The sequence below is a fragment of the Orycteropus afer genome, unplaced genomic scaffold (assembly GCF_000298275.1).
Source record: "Orycteropus afer afer isolate SDZICR_OR568_19922 unplaced genomic scaffold, OryAfe1.0 scaffold00025, whole genome shotgun sequence".
NCBI lineage: Eukaryota > Metazoa > Chordata > Mammalia > Tubulidentata > Orycteropodidae > Orycteropus > Orycteropus afer.
Genome location: NW_006921612.1, coordinates 3,912,746 through 3,919,950, shown reverse-complemented (window position 1 = coordinate 3,919,950; position 7,205 = coordinate 3,912,746).

Genomic DNA, 7,205 nt, shown 5'->3' with positions numbered 1-7,205 from the left:
TCCCTTGTTTCTACCACTTTATCTTGCTTCTTTGTGTGGACTGTGATGGTCTGTTGTCTCCGAGACATCATGGTGTTGTTGTATTTAGATCTCTGTTAACCGTTTGTGAAGAGCAGCCAAGGGTGATTCAGGCTCTTCTTGGTGGTTTTTTATGGTTGGCCCATTGGTGCAGAAGGAAGTGGTGGCTCTCAGTCAGTAAGTGAAGCTTCTGGAGGTGTGGGTGTAGTTGTGTCGTATGGGGACTGTTGCTCTCTTCCACTCAGTTAGACAAAAAGAACAATTGAATAACCATCAAAAAACAAAAGCAAATGGACAAAATATACACCATATAATCACACAGGAACAGTAATCAAAAAAAGTAAAAAGGGGAAAAGAAAAAAAATGCAATATCTAAGGAGAGGGCAATAAGATAAAAAAGGTAGAGAATGAGAATAATGGAGAAAAAAAAATGGGAAAAATGCAAAAAGAAAAACAAGGAATGGGGTTAACCATGAAGAGGAAAAAAAAACAATTGCAACCAGGAACTGGGAAAGGGAAAAAGCTGATAACTAGAACCTGGGAGAGGAAGAATAAAGAATAATAATAAAAAGGACAAAAGTAATAATAGTAGTAGTAGTTTTTAAACAGATAATAAGAAACAAACTAAAAAACAGAAAACAGAGAAAAAAAATGGGGGCAGGGCAGTGCAGGGCACTCAGGCTCAGTCCCAGCATACAGACTAGGATGGGATTCCTGCTGGCCCAGAAGGTAGGTGGGAGTGAGGGATGGCCACACCTCCTTTCACCAAGAGGGTGTGGGGTATAAGAGTAACAAGGGGAATGTCACACCTTTCCAGTCATCTGTATCTGGAACGTCCTTGAGGTTCCCGGCAAGTGGAGCCTGTTCTTAAGTTCCTGGAATCTGGGAAAACTGACCATGACCATAGCTCGTCTTCTCCCCTCGAAATTTGCTTCTCCTGGATTTCTGGCTGAGCACACCACTGTCCATCTGGTTATACAAGCCATCATCTGATGGTCCTCTGGGCCATGTGGACCTCACTCTCCAACTCCAAGAGTGACACTAAACCAATAGAGGCACTGCACACTGCAGGACCCAGGGTTCTGTGGCTCCTATTTTAGAATATTCCCCAAACAAGAGATACTTCTCTTCTCAGGGCCAGGTTTTCTTTGCTCTCTAAATAAGCAGTGAGGCAGAAGCACAAGATGAGGCAAGTCAAACCGTTATTCGATGTAATACCTAGTTGATTATCTCGAGAATTTATGTCATTCGTCTGCAAGGAGTGATTACTTTGTCATTACCTTTTTTGTCTCCTCCAAAGGTAATACCAAACCACATTCAGTGATCACCCATATTGTTTTTAAACCCTGGACTTGTGCTATTTTTCTTTTCCAAATATCTGGACCATTCAGGACCCTCTTTCCTGGGGCCTAGCTGAGGCAAGAGAGTATCTGTGGGCAATACAGGGACACAGCCTCCAAAAGAGAAGGACTGGAGAGTCTATCACACCTCCTAAGGAATTTCCTCATGTAAAGCAAGTTCAATGGGTAGTTCCCTCTCTGTTCTTTAATGAGAACTCCAAAAACTTTCAAACAAATTGTGAGCAGAAAGATTTCTCATAGGAATTCTGTAAGTGGTCCGTGTTCTAGCTCTTGTAAATGTATAATTTGTCTTCTAGAAAGAGGACATAGGAATCTTATGGTGACTTACTTAATGACACCAGACAGTAGTCATCACATGGTAGTCCCATTTGTTTCCCACAAAAAAGGGGAAAAAAATCATGACCTGAATGCCAAGCATCGGCTGCTATAGAAAGGTGAAGGGCTCCAGGCCCTGTTCTCATCCAGAATGGGGTTCCAACAGTACATTCTAGTCAGCCAGCACCCCTGGAACCCCAAGAACTGGGCCCATTGTAAAAGAAAATATTTTTCATTTTAATCTCTAGATAGCTTCAGTTGGTGCATAAAAAAGCTACTGGTATGTATACTTTTTCTGTATGTGATCAATTATCTTGAAGTTTTCATGTGTATCTATCCATAAATGGATCATGGTATCTCCCCTCTATTTGTGGTTACTTACCTTAATTCTGCTTTTTGCCTTTCAACAAAGTCTATAATGTAGATTCCTTAAAAGTCATTTGGAATGACAAAGACAGTGCTGAGTAGCTATGAGATGGAAAGGTTTGGGAACAAGAGGGTTGAAACAGCAGGAGATATGGCAGGAGCTATCTCAGTTGTTTAGGCATGACATGATGATGCTCTGGGGTAGAATAGGAATAGGGAATATCAAAGAACATTTTAAGTAAAGAATTGCCTAGAATTCCTCCTCTTTCTTTTCCTCTTCCTTTTCTGAACAATTCAGTGCAAAGTCAGTAGGTGGTGTTGCAAGGAAGGAGCCTATGCAGGGGCCCTGGGAAGCACTGCTGCCCCAGAGAAGGATGGCAGAGCCCAAATAGGGTTAGAATTGCAGATTGGGGTGGGGTGTGAATCCCAAGAGGGGCAAGAAAGGCATCCGTATGAGGAGGCAACCTGACACAGCTGTTGAAACCAGAACAAAACAAGTGCGGAGGAGTCCATGCAAGATGGTGGCATGGGGTATCAGAGCCCTAATAAGGTAAGGAAAGCATTCATAGGATGCATCCTCGCACAGTGTGGGAGAGCCACAAGGTGAGCTGAGAGTCTATGTGGGGACAGCCTGAGGTGCAGCATACAGCAGGATGAGGAAAGCTTCCACCAGATGGGGCAGCCCAGCCCAGGGTGGGGAAGGAGGGCATCTGTGTGGAGGAGGAGGCAGTGCCAGTGAGGAGAGATTGGTTACATACAAGGATATTGACCAGTTAACTAAGCATGTAAGGAAAATGGGAGCCAGGTTTCTACTATCAAAGAAGTGAGTCACAAATATAGAAAGAAACAAAACCCAGAATGAATCCAATAGAATTGTATTGGAATTGAAAGTGTTCATGTGAACTCAAGGTTTCAAGATATATAGATAAATGATAGATAGATAGATAGATTTTAAAAAGAAATCCTCACTGCCATCAAGTAGATTCTGACTTATGGCAAAAGGATTTTATTTTGCTTGGATCCACAATCAATGCCCATGGAAGCAGCAGTCAAGAAATCAAACAACATAGTTACATTGGGCAAATCTGCTGCAAAAGACTTCTTGACAGTGTTAAAGAACAAAGATGTCACTTTGAAAATTAAGGTGCACCTGACCCAAGCCATGATATTTTCAAACACCTCATATGCATGTAAAAGCTAGACAATGAATAAGAAAGACCACAGAAGAATTGATGCATTTGAATTATGGTGCAAAGAATATTGACTATATCGTAGACTGCCAGAAGAACAAACCTGTCTTGGATGAAGTATAGCCAGAATGCTCCTTAGAAGTGAGGATGGCAAGAATTTGTCTCTCATTTGTTGTTGTTGTTGTTGTTAGGTGTCATCAAGTTGGCTCTGACCCATAGTGACCCCTATGTACAACAGAATGAAACACTGCCCAGTCCTGTACCAGCCTCACAATCCTTGCTATACTTGAGCCCATCGTTGCAGCCTCTGTGTCAGTCCATTTCATTGAGGTCCTACTTCTTTTTCTACTTTACCAAGCATGATATCCTTCTCCAAGGAATGGTCCATTCTGACAACATGACCAAAGTAGGTGAGACAAAGTCTGGCCATTCTCGCTTCCAAGGAGCATTCTGGCTACACTTCTTCCAGGACAGATTTGTTAGTTCTTTTGGCAGTCCATGGTACCTTCAATATTCTTCACCGACACCACAACCCAAAAACATTAACTCTCCTTCAGTCTTCCTTATTCATCATCCAGCTCTCACATGCATATAAGAGTATGTCCCTCATACCTTGGTCATACTGTCAGGAGGAACCAGTCCCTGGAGAAGGATGTCATGCAAAGTAGAGTGTCAGTTAAAAAGAGGAAGACCCTCAATTAGATAGATTGACACAGTTGCTGCAACAATGTGCTCAAGCATGGCAAAAATTGTGAAGATAGTGCAGCACCAGGCAGTGTTTCATTCTGTTGTACGTAGGATTGGTATGAGTCAGAACTGATTGTTACCTAACAATAACAAAGCAACTCTATACATAGATAGACCTATGTATATTCTCTAGTGCTGTCCATTGAAACAGCCTAGGAACAGCAATACCACAGAAGCAATGAGCACACCTGGTACTCAGATTTTGGCTTTTAAATTTCATTTTCCACAGAAAGGAGCCAGAATTTCTTGGAGAAATAGCTGATTGCAAGGCTGGGACATAGAAAGTACAAAAGTAACAGCAGGTTAGACTGTAAAAAGATTCACAGGTTTATTGCAACAATCAGTTAAAGACCATGCAGGGCCAAAGGATCCTTGCCCTTAAAGGTTTAAAGCAATTTAGTTGATTAATTAATTTAGAATTTATATTTTGTTGTTTTACCTAATTAAATAATATATAGAAAAAAGGCAATGATACCCCTTAACTCCTCCATTTCCATTATTACCCCCAGTCCCCCAGCTCCCTAATAAACTAGCTAAGATGACCTTAAGGGGTCTATGTTTTCACTCTTTCTCTATGTTCATAGAAATTCATATATATATATATATACATGCACACACATATGACCCTCTACTTTGGCAGGAAACATGGCAGGCTGTTAAATGAAGACTCTGCTACATGCAGGTCTAAGTGCGTCGTAAAACTGCAGACCATTTGCAAAGCTTCTCCTTTATGTGGAAGCTGACCACATCCCTAAATCAGCTACTCAGCTGCTCATGGCAGATTCTACCATGGAGATGATATATATATAAGAGCTCTGGTAGCATAGTGCCTAAGGCACTTGACTGCTAACCAGAAGGCTGGCAGTTCAAACCCACCAGCCACTCCTCAGAAGGAAGATGAGGCAATCTATTCTGCAGTGATACTGCCTCAGAAACCCAAGGAGGGGTCACTATGAGTCAGGTCCGACTTGACAGCACATAACAACTATATATATATATATATGTTTTAAATCTGTTTATCTTTATGTTTAAAAATAAATTGGGTAATACCATATAATCTGATCTAAAGTAGCTTTTTTCACTTCACAATATTCTGTAGGTCAACCATCTAAGTCAATACACCCAAATTATTTTTTTCTACAAGAGGTACAATATTACATAGCATAGATGTGTCATTATTTGTTCAAACATTGTCATGGAAGGGCATTCTAGAAGGTTCTAGCTTTTTCACTGTAAGCAATGCCACAATAAACATCATTGAACATTGAAAAAATGAGAAAGAGGAGAGTTAAGGAAACCCAAAAGTATTCAAATTGGAAAATGGGCCCTGTGAAGAAAATTTTTTTTAACATTTTTATATAATTTTTAAAGAATTGCTTGAAGTTTTTGAATCTTATGTGGTTATAAGATATAGTAGTTAATGTTATGTGTCAATTTGGCCGGGCCTGGTTTTGATTGGTGGGCAGCTGGTTGTAGTTATTCCCCATGTTAAGATTGGCAATCTCCATGGTAGAATCTGCCATGAGCAGCTGAGTAGCTGATGTAAGGATGTGGTCAGCTTCCACATAAAGGAGAAGCTTTGCAAATGGTCTGCAGTTTTACGACACACTTAGACCCTGCATGTAGCGGAGTCTTCATTTAACAGCCTGCCAGGTTTCCTGCCAATCTTGGGACTATCTCTATTTGAACTAGTGGCCTGCCATGTTGTTTGGTAATATTGGGACTGTGTTACTTTGTTTGTCGATCTTGTGTTTGTTAGCCTCAGCAGCCAGCAGCTGTCTGAGAGAAAAGAAACCTCTAACTTCAGTGGGCCAGGAGCAAGAAGCAGAGCTGAAGCCCAAGGTTGAGGGGGTTTCATCCAGACCCTAGAGCGTGAGACTTTGAACTCGGACTTTCAGCCCCCAAAACTGTAAGGCTCAAAGCAAAGAATACCAGAGAGATGTTTACCTGTGTGTGTTTTATTGACTGTGCAAAAGCATTTGATTGTGTGGATCATAACAAATTATGGGTAACACTGAGAAGAATGGGAATTCCAGAACACTTGATTGTACTCATGAAGAACCTGTACCTAGACCAGGAGGTTGTCATTCAAACAGAATAAGGGGACACTGCATGATTTAAAATCAAGAAGGGAGTGTGTCAGGGTTGTATCCTTTCACCATACTTGTTCAATCTGTATGCTGAGCAGACAACCTGAGAAGCCGGACTATATGAAGAAGAACATGGCATCAGGTATGGAGGAAGAATCATTAACAACCTGCAATACGCTGACAACAGAACTTAGCTTGCTGACAGTGAGGATGACTTGAGGCACTTATTGATGAAGATTGAAGAATACAGCCTGCAGTATGGATTACATCTCCATATAAAGAAAACAAAAATCCTCACAACTGGACCTCTAAAGCATCACGATAAATGGAGAAAAGATTGAAGTTGTCAAAGACTTCACATTGCTTGGTTCCAGAATCAACACCAATCAACAGAAGTCAGGATATTAGATGATGTATAGCACTGGGCAAATCAGCTGCAAAGGACCTCTTTCAAGTGCTGAAGAGCAAAGAGCTCTCCTTGAGGACTAAGGTGCGCCTGACACAAGCCATAGTATCTTCAATCACCTCATATGCATGTGAGAGCTGGACAATGAACAAGGAAGACTGAAGAAGAGTTGATGCTTTTGAGTTGTGATGATGGCGAAGAATGCTGAAAGTACTGTGGACTGCTAAAAGAACTAACAGATCTGTCCTGGAGGAAATGCAGCTGGAATGCTCCTTAGAAGCAAGAAGGGCCGGCCTTCGTCTTACCTACTTTGGTCATGTTGTCAGAAGGGACCATTCCCTGGAGAAAAGGGTCATGCTTGGTAAGGTGGAGGGTCGACGAAAGAGAGGAAGGACCTCAATGAGATGGATTGACATAGTAGCTGCAACAATGGGCTCAAGTATAGCAAAGATCGTGGAGCTGGTGCAGGACTGGGCAGTGTCCTGCTGTGCATAGGGTTGCTATGAGTCGGAGACAACTTGATGGCACCTAACAACAACAAAACTGTAAGAGAATAAAATCCTGTTTGTTCAAGCCATCCATGCATTGTATTTCTGTTAGAACAGCACTAGGTGACCAAAACATAAGGTTTTTGAAGCTCAAATGTCAATAAATAACTGTCCTTAAATACCAAAGGGAAAAATCAGGCAATTTTTTTTCAACTGCAGAAAAA